The 26,554-nt window shown below is 43.3% G+C and overlaps 1 long non-coding RNA gene across 1 annotated transcript; it reads right to left on the bottom strand.

Moving 5' to 3' along the window:
• Positions 1-1,219: 1,219 nt before the first annotated feature.
• On the bottom strand, positions 1,220-17,431 carry LOC128326879 (uncharacterized). The gene is made up of 2 exons (XR_008308315.1): positions 14,121-17,431; positions 1,220-11,850 (listed from the first exon to the last, which is right to left on the bottom strand). It is a non-coding gene; the product is annotated as an uncharacterized LOC128326879 (long non-coding RNA).
• Positions 17,432-26,554: the final 9,123 nt, after the last annotated feature.

Below are 26,554 nucleotides of genomic sequence, written 5' to 3'. Positions count from 1 at the left end.
GAAGCACTGGCTTTAACCTCAGTGGAAGTTCCTGTTGTAGCAGAGGCTTTGCTTAATAGTTATAAGTTTATTCGGTCATTGACCAGCAAAGAGGCTTTGCTTAATGTTTTCTTTTGCTTGGGATTCACTTCTGAAATATTGACAGATGGAGCTACTGATGTGTTTAGAAAACCAAAGAAACTCCATGTTTGCCCAGAATACGTCATTCTAACTTAAAGTAACCCCAGCCCAGCTCAGGGACATCACTGCCTCTCATGATCAACGTCGTTATCTCTCTCCACTAAATTGTATCTAAGAAACTTGGTTCTCACAAGAGTCTCACTGTTCTTTGCTGACAGTTAAGAAAATAGGATTCAACCAAATAAGGAGTAATCACCAGATGAACAATGAATCATTCGCATGCGTACTAGATATTTAGTCCACCATTTTATTGCCACGTATACTATGTCTAGGGTGTCAGCATCATTCAGATTGTTTATATAAATGTAAGATGCACCTGTAACCAAACTGTAATCAGTTTAAGAGCGTAAGCCTAATGATTACCTATTGCAACTGCAGTGCAATAAAAGCCTCTAAAGAGATTCCCACTGAGTCTGTTTGACTGGCTAAAGGCAGACCCAGGGACTAACCAAATTCACATCAATTCGGTGCCGTTAGAGTCGGATGTGACTTCTGGGTGGACAGTCTGACCCGTCACGGGACAACGAAATCCAGCGCGCCCCACAGCGTTTTGTCTGTGGAGGATTTTCTTAGGCCCGAGACGTGCCAGTCATTACAAACACGCCACATCTGGGAATCAAGGCAAGAGTGAATGAAAGTGTGAACGGAGAGAACTAGGTGCCAAACAGTGAGTGAGAGAGTGAAATCCAGAGACTTCTTTTGGTGAGTACCCAGTCCGCGCAGGGGCGAGGGGAAATTACAGCCCGTGTAGGGGCAGCCCGTGAAGGGGCAAACTTAAGTCCGTGCAGGGACGAAATACAGCCCATGTGGGGGCAGTCCGTGAAGGGACAAACTAGGAAGTCCGTGCAAGGACGAAAAGGGGGGGCTATGGGAAGTAGAAATAGCAAGTACACAAAATCTGAACAGACTTCATGTACACCTTTAGAATGCGTGTTGAAAAATTTGATGATTCTCATGGGAGGCGGAGGTGCCCTCAGAATGAAAGTTTTAAAAACGCCTCTGTATGGAAGTTTGGCAATATCATGAGCTCAGTAACATCCTTTTGCAATTGCTTTTATTCTATACACATACCGGTAAATTTTAATAACACCAATATGCGCAGGCCCACCAAAGAAACCCCCACCATATGTTTTACCATCATGCTCCAAGCAGCTTCTCCTTTCCAACATGCTATGGAGAACAGGGGTCTGAAGAAAGTATTAAAGAAGAAAGAATGATTGTCTTTTGCGAAAATCATGTTGTCTCTGTGTTCTGTTTCTAAGCTCAAACAGCTGCTAGCTGCTCTTGTGTTGCAAACAGTCTAAATTCTTGCTGCTGCTGTCCCGTTTTAACCAAGCCAAAAGATAACACTGTTCTTGCTGCAAAAGGTTTCTCCGAACAAAAGAATGCTTTTGTTCTCTTTTTCTTTTTCTCTCTCTCTTCAACTGCTTCCAGTTGGAAAAGAGGAAAGAAAATGGAGTTTGAAGGAATGCATATGTTGAAGTTCTGTGCAGGGAATTGCAGAGAAAAGACTAGAAGGAGACGTGAAAGGATTTTGGTTGGAAGTTGTTATCCAAAAAAAAAAAATTGATTGAAAAGCACCTGTAAGTTGTGATGTGGAAAGGTAATATGGAATTACAGATTGTTTTATGGATGACTGTGATAAGTTTGTTCTGTTTAAGCTACTTTCTTAACTGAGTTTATGGCTAACATATTGAAAATGTTATAAAATTCTTTGTGACTCATGAAATTTCTTTTGTTTAGTCCTTTGTTCTTTGAAATACACAAGACAAGCCTGTGTGTGTGTGTGTGTGTGTGTGTGTGTGTGTGTGTGTGTGTGTGTGTGCAGGTTTCTGAGCGGGAGCCCAAAGCTTTTGTTCTGTGTAGGAATTCAACCCCACATCAATCTTATAACTCATCTCTGTGAAAATGAGGTTTCTGTTGTATTTGTGAATGTATTTATTCTAGTGACATGTCTCTTTTTCTGTAAACTGTTCCAGACCAAACTTGCTCTGACATTGAATTCCAAAATTAGCAGTTATTATATTAATTGAACATAAAATCGGTCATGGCCTGAGCAACAGGGGGAGCAACAGGGGGAGCAACAGTCCCAGCTGGCCAACTGGAGGGCTGAATTTTCCCACCTCTGCAAAAGTGCTGCTTATGGTTGGCTAAATGCATTAGGCATGAGAGCAAGCTCTATTTCATTCATTCTTATATCAAGTTGATCGTGATATTTCTGCCACTACTGAGTGTCATAAGCCTTTATATGTTATATTTACTGATTTCCTTGACATGGTCTATCTAACCTATTTTCTGTGAGCTCAAAACCTTTCTCTAAACCGGAAGTTTCCCTTCCAAATTCTTTCTCACAACTGAAAGCTGATCTCTGGTGAACAATGATAACTCTGCCCATTTCCAGATGGGAGGGGGAAGGAGGTTCTCTGTAAAGCAGTTTGTGTTCCAGCCAGTTAATTGTGGGTGAGAAGGAAAAATGGATTTTAAGATAAATTAGTCTAATTGTATTACTGTCATGTTTTTTTATAATCTATGCAATATTTCTGATAACTGATTTGATGTAAACTGAGAGCTAATAATCAAATGGTCTACGGTTTAAATTTTAAATTTGACTCATCCACTAGCCCTGCTTTGCCTTCACAGTAGCTGAATCTTAAAATTCCAGATCCCAGACATGCGACTTGATGAAAGGAATTTTGTTTTGCCACTCCTGCAAGTGGAAGGGAGTTCTAAAGTACCGATTTGCATTTTACCTAGAAGACTTCCCAGTTTAAAAGGATCAAGCTTTGTGTGTTACTGTGAAACCCATACCCTGTTTTCACAGCTCCTGATGAGAGACTTGACTTTATCATCACAGGTTTCACCCCTCTGCAAGATTATGGACAATTTTTCTGATAACACCTTTTACTAAAGAGGCCTGTAAAAAGGGACACTTTAATTTGCTTCATGAGACATTAGGCCTCGTCCAGAAGTCTCAATCCTATTTCAACAAGGTATAGTATTTTGCCTGGGGGCATGGACTGTTTCTTTCTTATATAGGTTTTTTCCAGAAGATATTGTTACCCTACAAAGATGTCAAACCCCAAACCCTTACTCATTGGTCATTTGCTAAAGTTATGAGGCTAAAGATGGAGAGCTGGAACACCACAACTATCTACATGTGACCTAGATGAAGATCCCAAAGCCAGATGTTACTGACAAATCACCCCTTTATGGAGAAGGAAGTCAATTATACTGGATGGAGATTGATTGCCCTGACAAAGGCCTGTAAGTATGATTGTCAGCCAACATGGTGCAGTGGTTAGAGTGCTGGACTAGGACCGGGGAAACCCGAGTCCAAACCCTCATTCAGCCATGACACTTGCTGGGTGACACAGAGCCTGCCACTCAAATGATTTTGCCTACCTCACAGGGTTGTTGTAAGGAGGAAGACATGAGATGCCACATGGAAACTGGACTTTGTTAGCCGTTACACCCAATTCAAGCGCTGAAGTTTTATGTTGCAGCCTCTTGACCTGAAAGGCTTTAATGCCTCCTCAAAACCCCAAACTCACAAGGGGGGTGAAAAATGTGAATGCCTTTTTCTTTTTGACTTTATTGCTTTGCTTTTGCCCAGGATTGCCATTTTGTTCTCGTGATCAGAAACCAGCCTACAATACAAACCACCAAGCCCTAAATGAGGACATCATCCCCTGTTCTGGTCTTCGGGAGAAGAGGGGCCCAGAGCAAGCAGGGAAACAAAAACATAAATTGGGGGGGGGGGGATGCCAAAAGACCAAATTGAAAATAGCCTCAGGTTTTATCCATCCTTTGTATTATTTTCCTTGAAAACTTGACTTTTCCTTTTGTGCTGATGGTTGGCACCCAGAGACTTAGTCTCAGTACACTGTCCCTACATGGGGGGAGGAAATTGGCAACTCACTTGCCTGTCTTTCGCTCAAGTAAATAGGTTTGCAACCAATAGTGCCTTGAATTGTCCTTCCAAGAGGGATTGGTCCTCCCCAGATCGAAGGAATACCTGGATCCATCGCCAGAACATGATCCCAAGGGAGTCTCCAGAGGACATCAACACTGACCCAGGAAAACTAACCATCAGAACCAGCAGCTACCCGAGGGGCAGTCCCTATCTGCATTTCCAATCCAACCCAATGGTGACAGAATGTCCATCTGCTACCCTGTCCTGTGTTCGAAGAAGAGGGCTTAATGCAAAGTTCATCTTCCTGCTCCTAAGTGCTATAGGAGAGGGATAGACAACAAATGCCTGAAGACTGCCACTTTTCTCTGGAGTCATACATGCAACAGCATCTCCCCAAGCTGTAAAGCCCTGGAACCATCCTACCTGGGTAAGATACCTTGTCAAAGACACTATTTCAAATTCTGCCAAAGACACTATTTCAGGTTGCCCACAAGGGTGGGAGTCAAGGCTCCCAAACACATGAACATTCGAGCTTGTCTATGGACACTAGCCAAACAAGCCAAAACAACACATATCGGAGAACATCCAGGGTAGCCAAAATCCTGCAACGTTGTACAAGAGCATTTGGTTCTCAGTTGAAGGACTAAAATATTTTTTCTTACCAAGGACTCTTAGTTTTTGGTTTTTTTATTCTAAAGCTCTCCATGGCTTCCTTTTTGGTCATGACAGACTCTAGAGGACACTAAGGGGGGTGGGAGTTGATGATTTACACCACTTTCTTATATTACTTTCTTGTAGTGACTATGTTCTATCATTATGTTAAAAACCCTGCTATCTCCTGTGCTGTAAGGACATGGACCTCACATGCTTGCTCCAGTCATTTCCTTACTTGTTTCGCTGACATATTGTGCCAATCATCTCATTGTTTCACCCAGAGCATTTACCTGCAAGTCTGCACCTATCCCCAAGTTACTGGTCCCTTTGTGCTCTAAGACATTAAGCTAGCCCAAGCTTTGGCTGCTAATTTTATAGACACCTGTATTTAATCAATGTGATTGTACATGACTTGTCATTGCTATCGCTTTCCACAAGCTGATAATCCATTAATCGCCAGAAGCACCTGGTTCCACAATGCAAGACTGTTATTGACACTTTATTTGGGATAAAGATGGGTTAAAACAATGTTGCTTGCTATAACTTGTATGATCTTTATATGTACGCCTTGCTGCTATGTGTAAAACTTTTTATCTATATCAAATCAGAATTATACTAATTATGTTTGTAGCTCTAGGATGTTGTATTCAATGTATTTAGTTTTATTGCCATATGTACAGCCCACTCAGCACCTACCATTTCTGTGAAATCTGTGCTTAATGCCTCACAAATGCTTGTTAGAAAGAGCTATTATTAATATTTACAAACAGTTAGAACTTTCATTTAACTAATATGGGGAGCCTATTGATTTATGGGCAAAGAAGATAATTCTAGTTATAGCATGTATTTTTCTTTTATTGATAATCACATGTTGCTGCTTATAATGCATTCTAGCTTTAATCCAAATGTTTATGAGAATCTTTAAACCTTGCCATAATGTAAGACCCATACATACAGCTGTACCTTTACAAACCCATATATCCTGAAGATTCAGGATGATCCAGTTTTCAGGGGGGAATTGATGTGTTTAGAAAACCAAAGAAACTCCATGTTTGCCCAGAATACCTCATTCTAACTTAAAGTAACCCCAGCCCAGTTCAGGGACATCACGGCCTCTCATGATCAACGTCGTTATCTCTCTCCACTAAATTGTATCTAAGAAACTTGGTTCTCACAAGATTCTCACTGTTCTTTGCTGACAGTTAAGAAAATAGGATTCAACCAAATAAGGAGTAATCACCAGATGAACAATGAATCATTCGCATGCGTACTAGATACTTAGTCCACCATTTTATTGCCACGTATACTATGTCTAGGGTGTCAGCATCATTCAGATTGTTTGTATAAATGTAAGATGCACCTGTAACCAAACTGTAATCAGTTTAAGAGCGTAAGCCTAATGATTACCTATTGCAACTGCAGTGCAATAAAAGCCTCTAAAGAGATTCCCACTGAGTCTGTTTGAATGGCTAAAGGCGGACCCAGGGACAAACCGAATTCACATCACTACAAACCTCCTTTCAGAGGTCATGGAGTATCTCTGGAAGTGCTATGGCATCAAGCACTTAAAAGCTACAGCATACCACCCCCAAAGTAATGGCCTGGTGGAAAGATTCAATGCTACACTGAAGGTGATGATTAAGACATGTGGTCACCCAAGTGACTGGAATAACCATCTGGCACACTTTTTGTTTGCATATAGGAAAGTTCCCCAAGAATCCACAGGATTCTTCTTCCCATTTAAGGTATTGTATGGTTAAAGCAAACTGGGAAGGGAAACTTTCTAAGTGCAAAACATCTGTGGTGGACCATGTTAAAATTCAGAGAATGGAGAAAAGTGGTCCAAGAAAATCTAATAGGAGCTCAAGCATTACAGAAAGCTTAGTGTGATAAAAATGCATGCTCCAGCATGTTTGAGGTGTAGGATCAGGTTGTGGTTGTCTTCCCCCTGCATAAAATTAAACTGCAAGCCGCTTGGGAAGGTCCTTATACCATCAGAGACAGAACTGATGTGGTTGCCTATGCTTTGGGAAAATCCTAAAGAAAGCTGAAAGTTGTGCATAGATATATGTTAAAACCATATTACACCAGAGATGGGCTAGTTCTGGGTATAATTTGAACACGTTTGGATAAAGAAGAGATCCAAGAAGGTGAGTTATTAGATATGCTAGCACTGTGTTTAGATGAGTGTAGCCTGGAACAATTAAGTGGTCTGAATGCATTAGCCAACCGGGAGTCCAGGAGCGGGGGGGGGGGGCGGGGGGATATTGTCTATATTGTGTGAGTTCCCTGGGATTTGGCAAAACAAACCAGGCAGGACCACCTTATCTGTACACAAGAATGAAACAGAAAATCACTTATCTTTCAGGTTAACACCTTACAGAGTTAATGGCAAAGTGTTGGGACCATAGAAAAGAGGTGGAAGATATGTTAAAACTGCATGTAATTAAATCTTCTTTTAGCCCATGGGCATCTCCTGTGGTTCTAGTGCCCAAGCCAGGTAGCTTGGGATTATACACAGATTATAAGATTCTGTGTAGATTACAGAAGGTTAAACTCCCATCACAAAACCTGATACATTCCCTGCTAGGATGGACACTTTGCTGGATATCCTAGGTGCTGCTAAAATTTTCACTATAGACTTGGCTCTGGCAGATGGCACTGGATGAGGCGGCCGAAACTAAAACAACATTTGTAACACCTAATGGGCTTTTTGAGTTCAATGTTTTGCCCTATGGTCTGAAACATTCTTCAGCTTCTTTCCAAAATTTAATAAATAGTCCGTTAAATGGTCTGGGGGCTTATGCCATTGCATACATTGTGATGATACTGCAATTCTTAGCCAATGTGAGGATGGCCATGTAAATCATCTGAGGTCTGTGTTATCAACCATCCATGATGCTGGACTTACTGTGAAACTAAGCAAATGTCATTTTAGGTTGCCTGAAGTTATCTATTTGGGACAGAAGGTGGGAAATGGACACATAAATCCCTTGTGGGATAAGGTGGAGGAGATTAAGAACTGAGAAGCTCCAAAAACCAAGAAATGGGTCAGGTCTATTTTGGGTACAGCTGATGCTTGGGACAATTGCAAGTCCTTTGTCTGACCTAACAAAAAAAATGTACGCCTGACAAAATTGTTTGGAATGCAGAATGTATTGAAACTGAAAGACTCTTTAATTACTATTCCTGTACTGAAAGCACCTGACTTCTACAAAAGGCTTGTGTCATAGCTACAGATGCTTCTGGCACCAGTTTGGGAGCAGCCTTATTGTAGGACAATGTTAACCTTAAGCATCCTGTGGCTTATCTAAGTAGAAAGTTGCTGCCTTGGGAAAAGAACTATTAACCTATCCAAAAAGAAGGGCAGGCAGTAATATGGGCTCTGGACAAATTCAAGCCCTACATTTTTGGACTGCAGCTTACTCTGTGGACAGATCACCATGCCCTGCAGTGGATCCCATACCATGAGGAGCTCTAATTCAAAACTGCAGAGATGGTATTGGAAACTGCAAGAATTTCAAATGCAGGCAGAACATGTACCTGACAGGGAGAACATCATTGTGGATGCCCTCTCAAGACAAAGCACTGGAAATTAAAGCCAAACCTTCAAGTAAAATGTTGCACTCTTATCCCTTGTTATGGGGCAGCTAACAAATAAAGTTTATTAATATTATTAATTATTATTATTTTCTTATTATTAGGATAAGTGAGTGTTCCACTTTACAAGAAGAGGGGGGAGGTGTAAAGGAATCACTCCTTCCCATTATGTTTTATGTTTTTTCTTCTGTTTGCTCTGTGCTCCCTCCAGGCTCTGTGGGAGTTAAAAGGTAGCAACCTCTAACAGCCAAGTCTGAAGTAAAGGTGGTCTGCTGCAGAGTTTTGGAGGGAAAGTTACAAAATGTTATGATTGGTTGTCTCCAGGTGGAGACAGAAGGTTCTGGCTGCCTGAAGGAAGAGTTGGTTATCCTTTGGAACTAGAAAAAAGGGAGGGTTGAACAACCAAGAGGAGGAGGGCTGTGGCAGAAGAGGGGTGTATGTGTGTGTGTGAGAGAGAGAGAGAGAGAGCGTGTGAGTGAGCGAGACTGCTGAGTGTTGTGTGAGCCAGAAGGCTGGAAAAACAACAGTCTGAGGGCTGAAACTGCTAGGGAAGGAAGCAATGAAGGAACTGGCCCTACTAGAACCTGCTAGCAAGCTTGTTTGTTTTGTATTTTGTACTCTGTGTTCTTGCCAACTGAACTTTTCATTATTTGTTCTATGTGTTTGGATTTTTGCAACCTTTTATTCTAGTAAACTTGTTCTTGTTCTTATACTATTTTATTGGTAGCTCTGTCTATTATTTTAGTGCTACCTCATGCCTACCTGCCTGTTTTATTTACCAGAATACTGAGTTTTGTTTTTGTTTTTGAAAGACAGAGGGTTCATTGACTAGGAGTGGAACCAGTCATACAAGCTACCACTACTTCAGATATTTATATACCGCTCTTCAATCAAGTCCACAAAGTGGTTTACGGGGGGGGGGTACATAAATAAGATGGTTTCTTGTCCCAAAGGGGGCTCACAGTCACAATCTTAAAAGAAACATAAGGCAGATATCAGCAACAGCCAAAGGAGGGATGCTGGGCTTGATAGGGCCAGTTGCTCTCCCACTGCTCAATTTAAGAGAATCACCACTTTAAAAAGTGTCTCTTTGCTCAGTTAGCAGGGTAAAGATCTTATTTTGGTAGCAGCTCCGTTAGCAGCTAAATAACTTATTTCGGTGACAGCAGATGACTGAGGGCCAGCTGCAGCAAAGCCCTCACACATGTGTTGCCAAAATACAACATGGGTACAAAAAGTGGCGCACCTAGGCAGAGTTTATGGCACACCTGGAAAGTTGCATAGGAAGCTGGGACATACAATACAGATCAAGCGTACATTCAGGTGTACACTCCTGCCTGCTTCTCCAGTGCTGCCTGTTCCCCAAATCACATAACCAGAAGGAAAGCCACAAAAATAATGAGGTGCGTAGAGGGGTGCATATTAGGCCTGTACATCAAAACATTTGATTTCAATGAATCTGTAGCAACCACCCAGTGCTGCAGGGAGGGCAAGGTGCTTCCACATGCAATAGCTGCCATTGCGGGTAGGGAGCTTTTCATTGGAACTGGAGGCCTTGCGTGGCTGGAAAGATGTGCAAGGAGATGGGGGAAAGCAAAGGGGATACAGGAGAGACACACAGAGGATGCTGGAGAGACAGGCAAGGGATGCTAAGAAATGTAGTTCCTCCCAGTGCTTTTCCCATGGGAAAAAGCTCTGGGTGGTTGCTACAGCTTCATCGGAACTGGATATACTGATAACAGGCCAGTATACTGTAATGAGAACTACTATGGACTTGAACGGTGGCTACTTTGCTGACAAAGGTTGGCTACCACTGGTCTAGGGAAACCCACAGCTACATGCTGTATGTATGGCTTGGCTTCTCCTCCTTTTCTTAGCTTTTCTAAGAGTTAAGGGAGTGTCCCACTACCATTTAACTGTAGGAGGGGGTGGAAACACATTTTGAAAACAGGAACATTTCCCAAACAGTATTAGCAGTTAAGGTTTTTTGGTTACTGTGCTTTTTGAAATACAAATGCCTTGACCAACATTGTTTCAGTGAATTTATCTAATTTCACAGAAGCTCTTTAATAGCTAATCCCCTTTAATAAACTGGCTTTAGACTACACATATACAACAAACACTAGCTGTACTAACAGGTAAATGAGAAGACAACTACTACAGGGATACCTCTGTATACTTTAGGTATCCCATAGGTATAAGAGCTATGCACTACGGCTGAATTTATGTTGCTATGAAGATAAATATTCATGGATCTTTGTTGACATTAATATTAGTTTTTTGGACTCACACAGTTAATAAATATGCACAGTGATGGAGAGAAAACAGAGTCAGAGGAACAAACTCCTCGAACAGTTCTTCACTGTCCTAGAGATTCGTGTTGTGTTGTTTTGGGGAAGGCCAATCCAAACCTCAGGGACCGCTTGCTCTCAGATGAACTCCTTCAAGGATTAAGATCTGCTCAGGAAGTCTTGATGAGGATTTCATAACTGTGGGAAGTTCAATCTGCAGTTGTCCAAAGCAGGGTCTTCTCTGCTGTAGCATGACAAGGAGAGATGGATGAGCCAGCTCCAGCTCACATTGAGTTGCCTGGGAAATAAGCTGAGCTGCTTTCCAAAAACTTCAAATTCAGCCTCTAAATGCCTTCATCTCCCTTCCCTTTAAGCAAACATTGCCAGTAGCAGCAAAAAGGGTAGTATCAGCTGCAAACAGAGGGATGTCTGATCTTATCTCCTCTCTCTGGCTCACTGTGCGTGTCCCGGGAGGGCAGCTCCAGTACATAGTTTTCCTAAGGGCAACAACAACTGTACTGGGTATTGAAAATGGGGATAAGGAGTCGGTGGAAATATAAGCCAAAAAATCCTCTCTGGTTTTGATTTTAATTTGGAGTCCGAGAAGAATGTGGATGCATGCAATGCCTGCCTCTATTTTGTAGGCAAGCATTGCAAATACACAAAGCTCGTTTCTGGTCTAGAGCCCAGCCAACTCCAGCAGCATCTCTAATCACAATGATGTTGTTACACATTGCCTAGAATCTTATATGAGTTTTAGTAAAAGACTTCCTGCACCATCAAGCTTTACCAGAAAATTATTGACCAAACCTTTATAATAAATTGCTGTTATTTGAGGCTGACTTTGTTCTATGGACTTTTGTAAACTTCCTTTGTTTTTAATTATAGTGCCACTTTCTATTTTTTTAACAGAATTGTCTATTCATCTAACTTTTGTAACCAGCCTTGAATCTTAAGAGCAATCAAGTCTAAACATTTTTTTTTAAGTGCATGCACTAGACAACAGCCTTATGGAGATGAAGGGATAGCTGTAAGTTCCTATAACATTTCAGCCTCAAGGCTTGTGTACTTGATGAGTAGTCTGCATAGTGTCTCCAGTACTGCATTTCACCACTACCAGCTCTGATCTGTAGGCTCTTAGGCTTGTTTTCTCCTTCACTCTCACTCATTTGTAAAGTGTTTGCTGGATGCTCTGTGCTTTACTTTTATCACCTGAAATACAAGAAAGGGAGGAGAAAAGGAATCGTAAGACAAGACTATAGAAACCAGCTTCATGTGCTGCATTTTCTGAATGCAGCAAACCTCACCCCCACTACTACCCACTCTGCACCGAGATTGCAACAAAACCTACTGCATGATCTTGACACTGCAGTTTTGCAGCACTTCAGAGGCAGTCTCCAGTCAAGCAAGCAGAAGTGGTAAGGGGTCCTGCATTTCCAAGGCAAGTGTTGATTTGTATATGAATGAAATGAACAACTATGGTTTAGCATCTGATGGTTTTCAAAAGAGAAAGCAAGGAGAACACAGGCTTGTGCATGTAAAAAGTGTTAGTGCAGCTACTTGTGTCTGCTAGTGTACAGAGGTGCATGCAAGAAACAGCTGCTGCTGCTTCTTTTTTTTAAAGCATGGTTGCAAACACTGGCTGACATCCTGACTAAATTTACTTGAGGAAGTTCCATTGAAATTAAAAGGACAAGCTAGACATGTTTTAATTTCTGTCAGGATGCCAGCCCCTGTCCAACTGTAAAGGGATCATCTTTTGTGCATGATATGGGGGCATTGTCAAGGTTTGTGTCTTTCTTAATTAAATGTCTCCTGACCATGGGCAACACTGGCCTCTACCAGTGCTAACACTAAGTACCTTTTTCTGCAAAGTATGACTAATTTAGAGAGGTGTCATTTTGGCACAGCATTTTCACAGAGTAATAAATGAATCCAGGTGGGATGTGTGCACATTGTTTTAACATGGAAAGGACCTGAACTCCCCCCACCCACCCGCATACACACATCTCACTGCATCATCTCATGTTCTGTCCCTGTAGGCACTTCCATCACAACCTTTCTTCAGTATCAGAAGTAAGTTAAGACTGAAAGGTGTGGGTTGGCTAATCAGGAAAGGGGAAGTGTTCGGCTCCTCTCATCTGCACACCTGTTCCCCTTTGGATGTTTAAAAGTAAATCTCCCCACCACCACTGCTTTGTGAGTGTATGAAGCAGACATATGATTAAAAAAGACATGGCTGCCCTCATTGCATCTAGTTCAACCCTGAGTGTCAATGCCATAAAACAGAGGTTCCTAGCTTTGGGTCCTCAGATGTTGACAAAGGCCATTGTGGCTGGGTCAGTCCAACAACATCTGGGGATCCAAGATTGGGAATCCTTGCAATAAGAGATGTAGGATGCCCCCCCCCAATTGCTTGTATCTCATTTCTGCCCCTCTCCCTACTAAAATAATAGGTCCCTGCATTTCATATCATGCATGTCTGGACAGAAATTAAATAGCATGAATAACTACTGCAGCAAAGAGTACTTTTTATCAGAAGAAATAACTGATCAACTGTACTGTTAAGAATTAGTATTTAGACACACTAAGTGGATCTAGTCCCAGATGATGGTATTAACTGGAAACATTTAAAGAAGACTAGTACTTTTAATCAGTCATGGGCTTTCCCCCATATTGTAGCTTTATACAGACTACTCTCAATAACCACATTACAATGTTGTTTACATGCCATCTGCCAATCAAGAAAACTGAAGGAAGATTCCCAGGCCTTTAAATGATAGTCAGGAAATAGCTATTAGAGAAAGGAGGGGAAATACTGGAAGTGATGGGAGAGAACCTCAGACTGTGGATGAAATGACCACAGGAGGTATACATTATATTTAAATGCCTCTTGCATTGCCCCAAACTCACGCAGCATTTCTGTGTCAGGTAGAGATGCATAGAAGCACTTTGGTTTCCCATGCTGCATATTATTATTACATATTATTATTGTTTACACAGTCAGACAGGTGTTATTGACTGGTTTGTTTTATCCAGACATCAAGTCCTTCCCAAGGACCTGGGATGGCTGAATTGTATTGTCAATTTTGTTGCTGTTATTATAGATATCATCACAGAATATGGGCTGTTCCCAGTAAAGTTGCTTTTTGTAATTGGCTGATGGTGATTTCTGTGGCCCCTATGGTGTTGAGGTGCTCTTCAAGGTCTTTTGGAACTGCACCCAGGATGCCAATTACCACTGGGATTATTTTGGTCTTTTTCTGCCACAGCCTTTCAATTTCAATTTGTAGATCTTTGTATTTTGTGATTTTTTTCTATTTATTTTTCTTCTATTTTGCTATCCCCTGGTATTGCTATGTCAATTATTTTCACTTGTTTTTCTTTCTTCTCGACTACAGTTATATCTGGTGTATTATGTGGCAGATGTTTGTTTTTTTGTTATTATTATTATTATTATCCCCCCTCCAAGAAATACCTACTGGATGGAAGCTGTTCCAAAACCAATGAAGCAGAGTCTCAGTCAGGTCAATGAAGCTATTTCAGAGGAGAGGATTCCAGAAGATGCAGTAAGTTGACTTAGAACTCTATGCACATCACTTGACAACTCTCAGCTGAATATGTACCCTGTCTCCACTGAAAGGTACAATATTTTGGACTTCCTTCAGGTGATGCAAAAGTTCAATTTCTGATTATTGATCTGTCATGGCTTATTTATTTATTTATTTATTTATTCATTCATTCATTCATTCATTCATTTTTTAGCTGTCTATACCACCCTTCCAAAAATGGCTCAGGGCGGTTTACACAGAGAAATAATAAATGAATAAGATGGATCCCCAAAGGCTCACAATCTAAAAAGAAACATAAGATAGACACCAGCAACAGTCACTGGAGGTACTGTGCTGGGGGTGGATAGAGCCAGTTACTTTCCCCCTGCTAAATATAGAGAATCACCACGTTAAAAGGTGCCTCTTTGCCAAGTTAGCAGGGGGTTTGCATGTGCAAGTCATCAACTGAACATATGAAGCAACTCTATATCAGGCAGCTACTAAGCTGCCTGATACAGAGTCAGGCCATTGATCCATCTTGTCCAGCACAGTCTACTACTACTACACTGCTTATCAACAAAAGTTCTCAAAGTGATTTACACAGAAAAACTAAATTACAAATAAGGTTATGAGCCTTTGTGGATGGGAAACCATCTTAAAAAAAAAAGAAACATGAAGTAGAAACCAGCATTTGGTAGGAAGCTGTGCTAGGGGCAAATAGGACCAGTTCTTGGTTAAATATAAGAGAATCACCACTTTCAAAGGTGCCTCTTAGTTCAGCCTGCATTAGCTGGAAGCACCTCTGTAAAGAGAAGGGAAAGTTACTATTTTGAGAAACAGACTAGGGTGAGCCTGTGGAAAGCTTTAGCAGTAAGTACAAAGACTTAGTTCCACATGGATCACAGCTTTTGAACCATAAGGCTCTGGAGCAACTTATGTGCCATTTAAAAAACCAAGGGCACATCCTACTAACAATTAGATCAGGGCTGCTCAACTTTGGCCCTCCAGCTGTTTTTGGACTACAATTTCCATAATTCCCAGCCACAGTGGCTAATAGGCAAGGCTTATGGGAGTTGTAGGCTTCAGCAGGAAGGCTGAAGTTGAGCAACCCTGTATTAGATGAACCAATCTACTCATTCAGAAGAATTCTGTGGTGTGACCCGCCTAGGATGAAATCACTTTAGAATGCAGATGTACATGGAGGGGTGCATGTTTGAATGTCCTCCACTTACAAAAAGCTCCCTGCACCTACAATATCAGCATATCAAGGAGAATAGCTCTAGCTTAGTTTTCTTCCCCTGGTGTGCCAGTTTTCTACATGTGAAAAGATTTGGCATGGGAGAATCACTCAGTCATTGTATGTATGTCAGCACTTAGTGACACTTCATTCCTATTAAAAGATAATCATATTTATTTTTTCAGCCTGCATTTTTATTCAGTGGGAATTAAAGGCTAACATCCACCAGATTTCACAGTTAGTAATGGGAGTCTCAGGAAAGTATCTGTAAACTTTGAGAAACTAAACTTGAGAGTGTTGTGTCGTTCTATAGTCTGGGAAAGAAAAAAATGACATTTTTAGAAAACAAAATGTAAAGAGACTGTTTCAAGGCATATTTACATTTACACAGAAAGCTGCCTTGCTTATACTGAGTCTAGGAATGTGTGAATTGATTCAGATTCAAATCAATTTGACTCTAATTTGACTGATTGAAGTGATTTGGATTGAATCACCCATTCGAAGTCGAATTGAATGAGCCCGATTTGAATAGAATCAATCCAAATCTAGAAAATTACCTTTGATTTTCAGAGCCAATTTGCAGAGCCAAGGGAGGAGGCAGCAACCTGACCCACCATCCCCCGGTGGCCCACTGGCCACTGCTTCAAATTGAGATTTTCAATTTGTGCACATCCCTAATTGAGTCAAATCATTTATCCATCTAGATCAGTATTGGCTACACTGTCTGGAAGTGGCTCTCTAGGATTTCAGACTGGAGTCTTTCAGCCAGAGATTGAACCTTGGACCTTCTGCAAGCAAAGCAGATGTTCTACCACTAAGCTCCAGCTTCATCTTCTTTTGTTGTGAAGAAGTATTTTATGTCAATTTTCCAAGAGGTTTCTAACTTCTCTACAGAAACTCAGTAACTCTTATTTATTGTGGCTATTCCCACAAGCACTGGAAAGAGGGCTAAGAGCTTAGCCCGCTTTCCAGTGCTTATGGGAACCACCGAGCTTGTGCCTATCTAAAATGCTCTCCCCCTAAATGAGGTCAACGGAGCAAGCGCTCCATTAACCTCATTTCTTTGCTCATGTGTCACCGCGGTGTGCGGCAACTCACGAGTAGACCCACAGCCAAGAGGCTGCAAGCGTCTCTCCAGGATGCCTTGTGCACTTGCATGGGGCATCTTGGGACTTCCGGGGGGGCTCGTGGCCCCCTCAATCTCCTCAGCCTCCACTGGCTCCGTGATGGAGTCGGCAGTCATGTGGGCGGCCGATCCAGATGCCCAGGGCTCCACCACCAGTTATCTGCGGGGAGGGCGGGCTAAGCCCGCTCTCCCCTCAGACCTCATTGAGGCACTTCACAGCAATCGTGTGAAGCACCTCATTGTATAAAATAACACATTCACGTAATGCATTTGATTGCTGAAAGCACCTCTCTTACTTCCATTCTCACATACACCTCAGTTATCCATGCAATGATACTGTAAAATGGGTCAATATTATCCCCAGATTACATACTTATTTATTGCTAAATTTCTCTATCATTTTAAATAAAATTTATCCCAAGGTAGTTTATGAAATCTAACAAAAGTTAAAATACAACAACCATATGCGAGAGTGGCTTGTCTAAAGACACCTAATTAGAAAGGTGGGATTTGAACTGAAGACTCCCTGACTCGCAATTCATATTCTTAACCACTATGCTACACCAGCTTGGGTGAAACAGTTTCCTCGCGTACCACAGAACCTCTGCACGTTGCATGGGCCATGTTCTAGGGTGCATATTCAGTTCACATGTGGAACTGGCTGAGTATGTTGGGCCTCCCTTCCATTCCTGTGAATTGAGAGCATGGCCTTTAACACAGTACGTATGAACAAGCTGAAAAACAATTCTGAAAAGCATTCTTGTAGGGCAGCCCTGCTCAACATAGGGCCTCCCAGCTGTTTTTGAACTACAGCTCCCATAATCCCCAGCCAATAGCCAGGGATTGTGGGAATTGTAGGCCAACATCTGCAGGAGGGCTGAAGTTGAGCAGCCCTGTTGTAGAGTGACCAGACACAAAGGAGAGCAGGACTCCATGTCTTTAATGGAGTGGAATTTTGGCAGGTGTGTCTCGTCACACATGAATGAGAAAAGCTGTACTTGCTGAAACGCAGCAATTAAAGGTACATCCAGCAACTCTGTGGAACAGTAGCAAAGCAGCAGGGAGGAGTTGGGGATCACACTTTAATAGAATACTCTTTTTAAATCAGCCTGAATCAGATCAGATCAGAATATATTTTTGTGCACCAAGTACTTCCATATCTCTCCACAGCCAGCCATAAATTAAACAACATAATCCACAAGATGGCGCTATGTGCCATTCTACATACAGTCTCCCTTTTGACTCATTCTGTGAAAGCCTTGTAAAAGATTCCATGGTTGTCACAGTGTTTCCAAAAAAAGGTTTGCAGTCTCATTTTTGCTTCAGCATAAAAGCAGATGTCAACATCAATCTGTACATGTGTTTGTTTACCATCATGGTTCATAAAGAGATGACAACATTTTGTTCATATTGTTTTGTTTGTTTTGATAATCCTGTCATGTTTAAGACTGAATGATAACTGCTGCATAGAGGGAAGTATTTTGTGAATGAATATATTAACTAATTTAATTCAAATCTTAAATTCAAATTCAAATCATTAAAACACAAGTTAATTCAGCCTTAAAGGAGTTTGTATACATTTTTCGGGGGGTGGGGGGGGGTTGATGTAATACAAAGATTTGTTGAAGGGCATGGAACAGAATTTAAATTGGGAGGAGTCTTTTCTTACACATAAGAAACCCACCACTGGCCCCAATTAAGATATATTGTCATCACCCCTACCCTGAGCAGGGGGAAGCAGCTGGGCTGGAAGAGACAGTCCTAGTCCCAACACCAGGCTGGAGCCTGGGCGGCCTGCCATCTTGGAAACCCCAGAGCCAGACACTCCAAACCTAGAGTCCCCAGAGCCAGCACTCATTGTACCTTGTGCTTCTTCAGACCTGCACACCAGCATCTGCAGTGGGCTAGGAGGGACATAATAAGGAGCCCAAGACTCCAGGCCCAATGACTGCCCCTTTAAATCGCTCTGCTCTCCAGGCAGCAAGACAGACCCTGAGAGGAGGAGTCTGAACCTGGAAGCATTTAAAATCTCATTTCAGCTCTGGCTTGTGGCAGTTGTTCACTCAGGCTCTCTGAAATTCTGAAGCCTTGCCTTGCCTTGCCTGTTTGACCTCATAGGTTCTTCTCTGCAAAAAGGACAAGGCAGGTATGGCTTCCTGTCAAAACAAGATGCCCCCAATCACCAACTCATGCCTTTATCCACTTCTTTGTATGGTCTCCCAGCAGGAGAAGTTGAGGGATCATGCCTGGATTGGTTCCTTCAAACATCCATGGGCTACAGAACAGCCACCTCCTGCTATTGGGTACAGTAACAGTAGTTTTCAAGCTGTGTTCTTCCATGGCATCCTTGGTTCTTAAGAAGCTTGACAGGATTTCCTAATGAGGAGATCTATAAAAGCAGACAAGCTTCCCTAGAGACAGCTTGCCCATCAGTAATCTTTCTTTAAATATTTATACCCAGCCTCTTCACACAAAGATTCCTGAGACAGCTAACAACATAGCAAAAATCTATAGAAAAAATTAAAACAGGTAAAAGGAAACTGCTAATCAGCAACAGCATTAAAAGAAAATAACATTAAAAGCCAGTGAGGATAAGGATATATTTACTTAGAAGTCAAATATTTATATTAAATATAAATTATATTTATTTTAAAAGCCAAATGCAAGAGCAGTTGGTGAATAACTAAAGGGCAAGAGTTTCAGAGGTGAGGCACCACCACTGAAAAGGCCCTGCTCTTCATTACCACTCACTGCACCTCAGAAGGTGGGGGCCAATCTTCGCCCTGCCCCAAAAATACAGCTATAAGGGAGTATTGGGTGTGCTTTAGAGAATGCTCTTAATTCAAGTAGGGCAACAGTGAGGTCCAAGGGACCTGAGCAGTGTCCCACATGAACCGAGACTGCATCCTAGTGGCACATACCCAGAATCCTCTGCCATGTGCACGGGTTCCTAAACAGGCAAGTTGATGTGAAAAGAATTCCCTGAGGTAAAAGTTTGAAACCTCCCCACTTTATGTAATTTCATATCATGAGATGCAAGAGAGATGAGTCAAGAGCTCCTGATCTTGCCAAGGGCTGCTGACGGACTCTCTTTCAAATCCCTTCAGTGTTTCTAAACATGTAACCAACCAGAGGTTGAAATAAGTTAAAAGAAAGCCAGCAACCCCTGGCAGCTCAGAGGGTCTTCATGTTGGGGAGGAGGGGTGAATAATACTTTTTGTGGCATTGTGGTTCTTACAAATATTGATGAAACATCCTGAAAATGCTTCCCTGGATGGAATTGCCATGGTACAACAGACATTGTTGCCAAATCAGCAGAAGCTACTCACCTGCACACTGCTTTTCTAGCCTTCCTCTCAACACATACTTTTAAAGCTGTTTGTGCAGTATCAATGGCCTGAAAAGAGAAAAGTCACCAATTCTTTTTCATATAACAAAAAACCTTCCCTAGCCTGGTCAGCTGGAGAGATTTCTTACTCCCACCCAAGTAGGTGAGGGGCTATTTACAAGCCACTAAATCTTGATTCTGTGAACAAGCCCCTTAGTCATCCCTGTACCTCCTAAGTGATTCGATGCTGATGCACTAGGTGCAGGGGAGACATGGAAGCCCACACTCATGCCCCATGTATTGAAAGCGACCAGTCAGAGCATCTTCTGAACCAGCCTCTTGTGATTCTGCCTCAGAAGTACTTCTCTTTCTAGTGAACTATAGGGGGGAAAGAGAAGGCAGCAAAATGTTATAGACTGAACAAACAAGTTCCATATTTACACCCTCCCCACCACCTTCTGCACAAGGTGTGGCTATTGTTACAAATGAGTAAATGGCCCAGGCTGACCCTTTCAGGACGCAAGGCGAGGCGGTTGCCTCAGGCAGCAGATTATTGGGGCATGAGCAGAATTGCAAGATGCCCCATCATGCCACTGGCCAGAGGCATAACTAGGGAAAACGGCACCCGGGGCAAGCCCTGAAATTGCGCCCCGCCGCGCCCCCCCAGCATACATCTGACTGACACACATGTGTTTTTTCCTCACAACAACCCTGTGAAGTTGGCTTGAATCTCAAACAACAGAATTATGATGCAATGATTGATGATACACACCACATTATACTTAGGTTTTTCCTCACAAGCAAGAGACAATCTCCAAAGGTCCTGGCATATAACCCCCTCCCCCATTTTTCTTGCCAAACTTTGTGTCTTTAGCAGGATACCACAGGCACTTGTTAAAGCTAACACTGCAGGTTTTTCTGAGATGGAGCTGTTATAGGAACACTTCAGCGTAAACTGAGATCACAAGGCAAGCTTTCACAGTGCAAAAACAAGCATGCCAGCAAGCAGAACTCATGGTAAAACTCTCTTGAAACACCTTGTAACAATGCACAGGCAGCTATGTTACACTGCTTGAGTCAACTCACACTGCTGTACTACCCAGGCTGTGGGAATTGACTCTCAGTTCCATATACATGCATGCATTTAAGATTGAGTGCCAAAGAATCTTTATGATTGTTTTTCTTTCTTTTGGGGCGGAGAGAGGAGCGTATAATGCAAACATTAACACCTGTTAGGCACCTGAGACCATAGTTGGGCAGCTAAATAAAAGCCTGATTCTTTAATATGTTTTTCCCCCCACATGTAGCTTCTGTAGTTTTTGCAACTCATTCAATTTCTCACCCTGACACTTGGTCTGCTGCTTCCACCCGCCCGCCGCCGAATCCTTTCTTCCGTGCGGGTGTCCGTGTGTGTCCTCGTTGTCCTGCCTGCGCCTGCTGCAGTGCAGCCCCAGCAACCACGCTTTCCTCCGCTACGGTGACCGCGCCACCACGTGCAGGCGAAGAGAGGAGGACGGACGCACTGCACGCATGCTCAGCACGACACAGCACACCGGCGGGAGTTGCACATGCGTGCGTCACTGACTAGAGACCCTCTGGCTGGCAAGCCACTAGAGGGCCTCTTTCTGGCTGTTCCAGACTAAGCGAGCAATGGAGCGAGCGAGCCTCAGCCAAGGGCAGGCGCAGTGAGCAGCATGAAAGGCGCCCGCCGCGGCGCCCGCTGCCGCCAAGCCAGGCCACTGACTGGCCGCCAGCAAAGCAATGGGGGGGGCGCGCGGGTGGTGCGGAAGGGACCGCTCGTGGGGGAGGGGGCGCCGATGCACTCCCTTGACTGTTGCAGCGCTGCTGCACTGAGCAGGAGAAATTTGTATTAATTTAAAAAAAAAATTGGTCATGGCGGCGCCCCCCATGTGACCTGAAAAGATGGCGCCCGGGGCACGTGCCCCCCCTGCCCCCCCCTATAGTTACGCCTCTGCCACTGGCCCTGGAGCAGCTCAAGACCAAGCTGACCCTTTCTCATTTTGCGAGGAGCATGAGGAGAGAAGAAGAGGCTTCCCTGGCACCACTTTCAAAACTTGCAAGAGTTGGGTTTGAAAGGGGGCACACACACACCCATTTTTATCTTCAAAACAGCCCTGTCAAGTAGGTGAGGCTGAGAGACAATGACAGGCCCAAAGTCACCCATTGAATTTTATGGCTCAGTAGGGAAGTGAACCCAAGTTCCACAGGTCCTAGTTTGACACAATAAGCTGTTCCAGGGTCATTCTCTGTGCTTTTGCAGATATGGGGAAACAGCACACATGACCCACAGCAAACTGCCTCATGATCTGAAATACCTTCATGGATGTGAGCACAAACAGGGGCTATATATTCACGGAGGGATATCATTTAAGGAGGGTGGGGGCCGTAGTGGTGTGCATGAAACGGGGCTTCGCAGTTCAGTTTGAATTTGAACCGAACAGCTGGTCCATGAGCCAGTTTGGTCAAACCGTCCAGCAGTCCGGTCCATTCGGTCGAACTGGGTCACACCGATCTGACCCAGGTCGACCTGGTTGGAGGGCTATGCTTGTAAAGGGGAATCTGGTGAGGATTCCCCTTCACAAGCAAAGGGGAACCCTGCCTTTAAATGAGTCCCAAGGGCATCCGGGGAGGGGGGCGGCGGCGGCGAGAGAGTACCTTATTGGCTTTTGGTGGCGTAGGGACAGCAACAGTGGTGGCAGCTCCCCTCCAGCTGCGCGGGCCAGAGGTGGCCCAGCTCTGACGTCCATACGGAAACTGGAATCAGACTATCGGTGGACTCCTGTGCTGCTGGGGGGTTTGTTAGAGGCAGCACCACCAAAGCCAGTAAGGTGCCCTGCTACCCCCGCCCGGCCACCCTTAGAACCCTTTTAAAGCAGGGTTCTCCTTTGCTTGTAATGGATAATCCTCACTGGATTCCTCTTTACATGCATAGCCCTTGAACCAGGACAAACCAGTCTGAGAACAGTCCAGTTCGACCAGCCACATTTGGTGGGAGGGGGGGCAGTCAGGTTTGAGTTTTAACCAGTACAGCCAGGCTAGTCTGAATAGAATCCAGTTCGATTAGAACTGGTTCTGCACACCCCTAGGGGGGCAGTTACCGCTTGTGGTTTTTTGCTAGAACAATATTTCAAATTATTAGGAGCTGTAAAAAGGCTAGCATTATAAATGATTTTGAAAGCCACTGAGGTTTTTGGAGGGGAATTGCAATTTAATCATGAAAGTACCCCCAAATTTTGCCATGTGTCTTGTCTCTCCCCCATTAAATATTAAAGTTTCCGCTCTTACTACTGTATGCAAGTGTGAGGGCTGAATGCACCACTTCCCCACCACCATTGACTGGCAACCCAGAAAGCAGGAGACCCCTGCTGTTATCAGATGGTATAATCCGGTAGTGGTGGGCATAGTGTCGTGCTATGTGGTTAGCAGTGTCCCCAGACTGATGCTCTCATTGGCCTGTGTCCCTGCTGGGGACTGTTCACTACTCTCCAGGCGTTGTGTCTGCAGAGTGCAGCCCTGACAAACTGTGCCTCCACTGTTGCCAAGAGTGACCTTTGAGGAACAGCAGGGCCCTTCTTGCATGGGTCTTCACTCTATTTTAGCAGCCACAGGGCTGGCCCTATTATGAAGTGGGGTGAAGCAGCCTGTACATCAGACTGTAGGTCAGGGGAAGCATAAGCAGTAGCCTACAGGGCACCTCCCCCACTGGACTGCCTGCAGAGGAAGGAAGGTGAAATGGCACCATGCTGCTTCTCCTCTCCTACTAGAAAAAGGAAGGAAGGAAGGAAGGAGCTGGCGCTGTGATTTTTATAGAGGGGAAAGAGAAGGCAGCAAAACGTTATAGACTGAACAAACAAGTTCCATATTTACACCCTCCCCACCATCCCACACACACACAGTGGGGCGATTCTCACGATCAACAAAAATCGGGCTAGCAGAGGCTAGCCCGATTTTTGTTGACTGTAAGAACCACCAGGCTCACAACCACCGGGCTTGTAACCCACTCAAGAACCCCTGCTAAAAAGCAGGTTTGCGGAGTGAGCGCTCCAGCAAACCTGCTTTTTAGGACTGTGAGTAGCCATGGCGTGCCTTCGTGCCGTGCCTACTCACAAGTAGACCCCGGCCGGGGGTTTTCCCAGTATGCCTTGCACGCTCGCACAGGGCATACTGGGGCTTGCAGGGGCCGCACAGCCCCCGCTCCCCCCACCCCCCGCCGGCTCCGTCACGGGGCCGGCCATCGTGTGGGCAGCCGATCCAGCCGCCCAGGGCTCCCTCCCCACTCACCCGAAGAAACCGGGTCTCACGGATCGTGAGACCCGGCTCAGTCACTGAGCTCTAGAAGTTGCAGTCACAGTTTTTAACCTAGTTGGTCTGAAAAGTTCAGGCTTGAAAATCATCACTTGCACAGAAGTCAGAATAGCCACCAACATTTAGATGACCTAGCAGAGAAGCTTTGGTAAGCTGGACACATGATGTTAGTTCTTTTAGGCAAGGCCCTCAATGTGCAGAAAATAACCAATTTGGGTATATGTATGCAGGCAGATTAGGAATGTGTGTGTGTGTGTGTGTGTGTGTGTGTGTGTGTGGTCACTTTTTAAAAATTTGCTCGTGAGGGTGGATTAGTTTAACTACAAAGGTCTTCCTAGGATATGACCATAGGCCTTTTTGATAACTTATGACTTGTGCAAAATTGTGTCATTATTGGGGAAAGGCTCTAATCCTAACTCCTTCAAAGCCAACTGACTGGTGTGCCAAAGATTGCATCTGAAGGTCCACAGTTGTTATTTTCCAGTCAGAGCAAGGGATCTTTCTTCTGCCTGAACTACTTCCTTGTATTGGCTTTGTTGCTGAAATACTAATATGATGTGCACAAGGAACCAAAACTGTTATATTATGCACACTTGTATTTCTTGAAAGAAGCTAAGGACATGGTGGGGGGGTGGGGGGAGAGAAACGGTTGTAGAACACTTTAGGAGGATCAGAAGTTGTGTTTTTACTGATTTCTTTTAAAAATGCATGAGAAAAGCCTTTTTGGCAGCTTGAAAGTGCTCAGTATTGCCAGCATCATGCCATCTTCTGAAATGCATTCGCTTTTGAGGGACTGAGACAGTTCTATGTGATAGAAATAACAGATAAACTCTGCTGCAGTTACCAGCTTCATTTTGGCCGAGTTTTTAATGTTTTCCATCTTATATGACACTTTCAGACAGGAGAAAAGGAACAAACTTGTTTAGATTTTGACGTTTCCTGGATGGCCATGATCAGTTATTCATAGTGCCTTTCTATATCTTCTCGTGGCATGTTCTGCTGGTTCTAAATTTTGCCCACCAATCATTCATCTGTGATCTTTCTCCCTACTAGATATGGGCCTAAGACTTTTAATACATGATCAAAGCCAGCACCTAGATTAGCCAGATTCAATATGGGCTAAGACCTAGTTTTCACAAGCTGTGCCATTTCATACTGCAGGTGGGGGCTCACAGGTCTGGCTGCTCCTTGATACAATAAATTCTCTGCACACAGAAAACTAGCATGTCAAGGAGAAGTCTATGCTGACATCCAGTTTTCTATGTGAAAGGTTTTTGTTTTTTTTAATGGAGGCCTATTCAAAGAGATAATTTTATACTTTTTTTTAAATGGAAGCTTCAAATATATAATTTTTTTTATATTGCAAGTATTAACCAACCAAATTCAATAAGGTGGAAAACCTTTGAACAAGCTAGAGTGCCTACACAACTGCTAACTGAACAAACAGGCACCTATTAAAAGTGGTGATTCTCTATTTAGCAGGGGGAGAGCAATTGGCCCTATCCATCCCCAGCACAGCATTCCTCCAGTGGCTGCTGCTGCTGATGTTTCTTTTTTAGATTGTAAGCCCTTTGGGGACAAGGAGCCTCTTTCTTTCTTTCTTTCTTTCTTTCTTTCTTTCTTTCTTTCTTTCTTTCTTTCTTTCTTTCTTTCCTGTATCTGCTGTTTGAGACCTAAGAGCCAAACTGCATTAAACACACTTTGGCCCTTGAGGTACCCCTGCCCCACATTAAAAATCAGAAAGCTATATTTATGTTAAGATGTCCTGGTTCCCTTCTGCTTTACTTTCAGGTAGACATGTGAACCTGAAAGTAAGACAGACGGGCACCAGAGATTAGGAACATGGGAACATAGGAAGCTGCTTATACCAAGTCAGACCATTGGTCCATCTAGCTCAGTACTATCTACTTCATAGTTTAATTGAGGGCGTAATTTTCAAACTTTGCCTAGGGTACAGAAGTACCTGTCCTGGTTCTGCTTTCCAGTAAGAATTGAACAATAAAACAATTTAGGAGATATCTCCCAGATAGACCAATAAGCTTCTGATGTCACATAAAATTTAAAATATTGCCTCAGTTCTCCCTTGATCAAATCATGTTAGTAAAGGAATATCTACCCTCCTCCACTGTCCCTGACCTAAACTACTGAATACAAACGAATTTAATAATATGGATGCATAATCTGCAAGCTACTGCACATATTCTACTCACAGACACTTAAGATATACTAAGTGACACAAAAAAGAAACATATCCATACATTTTGTGAGGTTTGAAATAAAATGTACAATCTCGAAATGCGAGATTACAAAACTTCCAAATATCAATTAGATTGTTTTACTCTACCCCT

The sequence above is a fragment of the Hemicordylus capensis genome, chromosome 5, assembly GCF_027244095.1.
Source record: "Hemicordylus capensis ecotype Gifberg chromosome 5, rHemCap1.1.pri, whole genome shotgun sequence".
Lineage (NCBI taxonomy): Eukaryota > Metazoa > Chordata > Lepidosauria > Squamata > Cordylidae > Hemicordylus > Hemicordylus capensis.
This window is presented reverse-complemented; position numbering and strand designations above follow the sequence as displayed.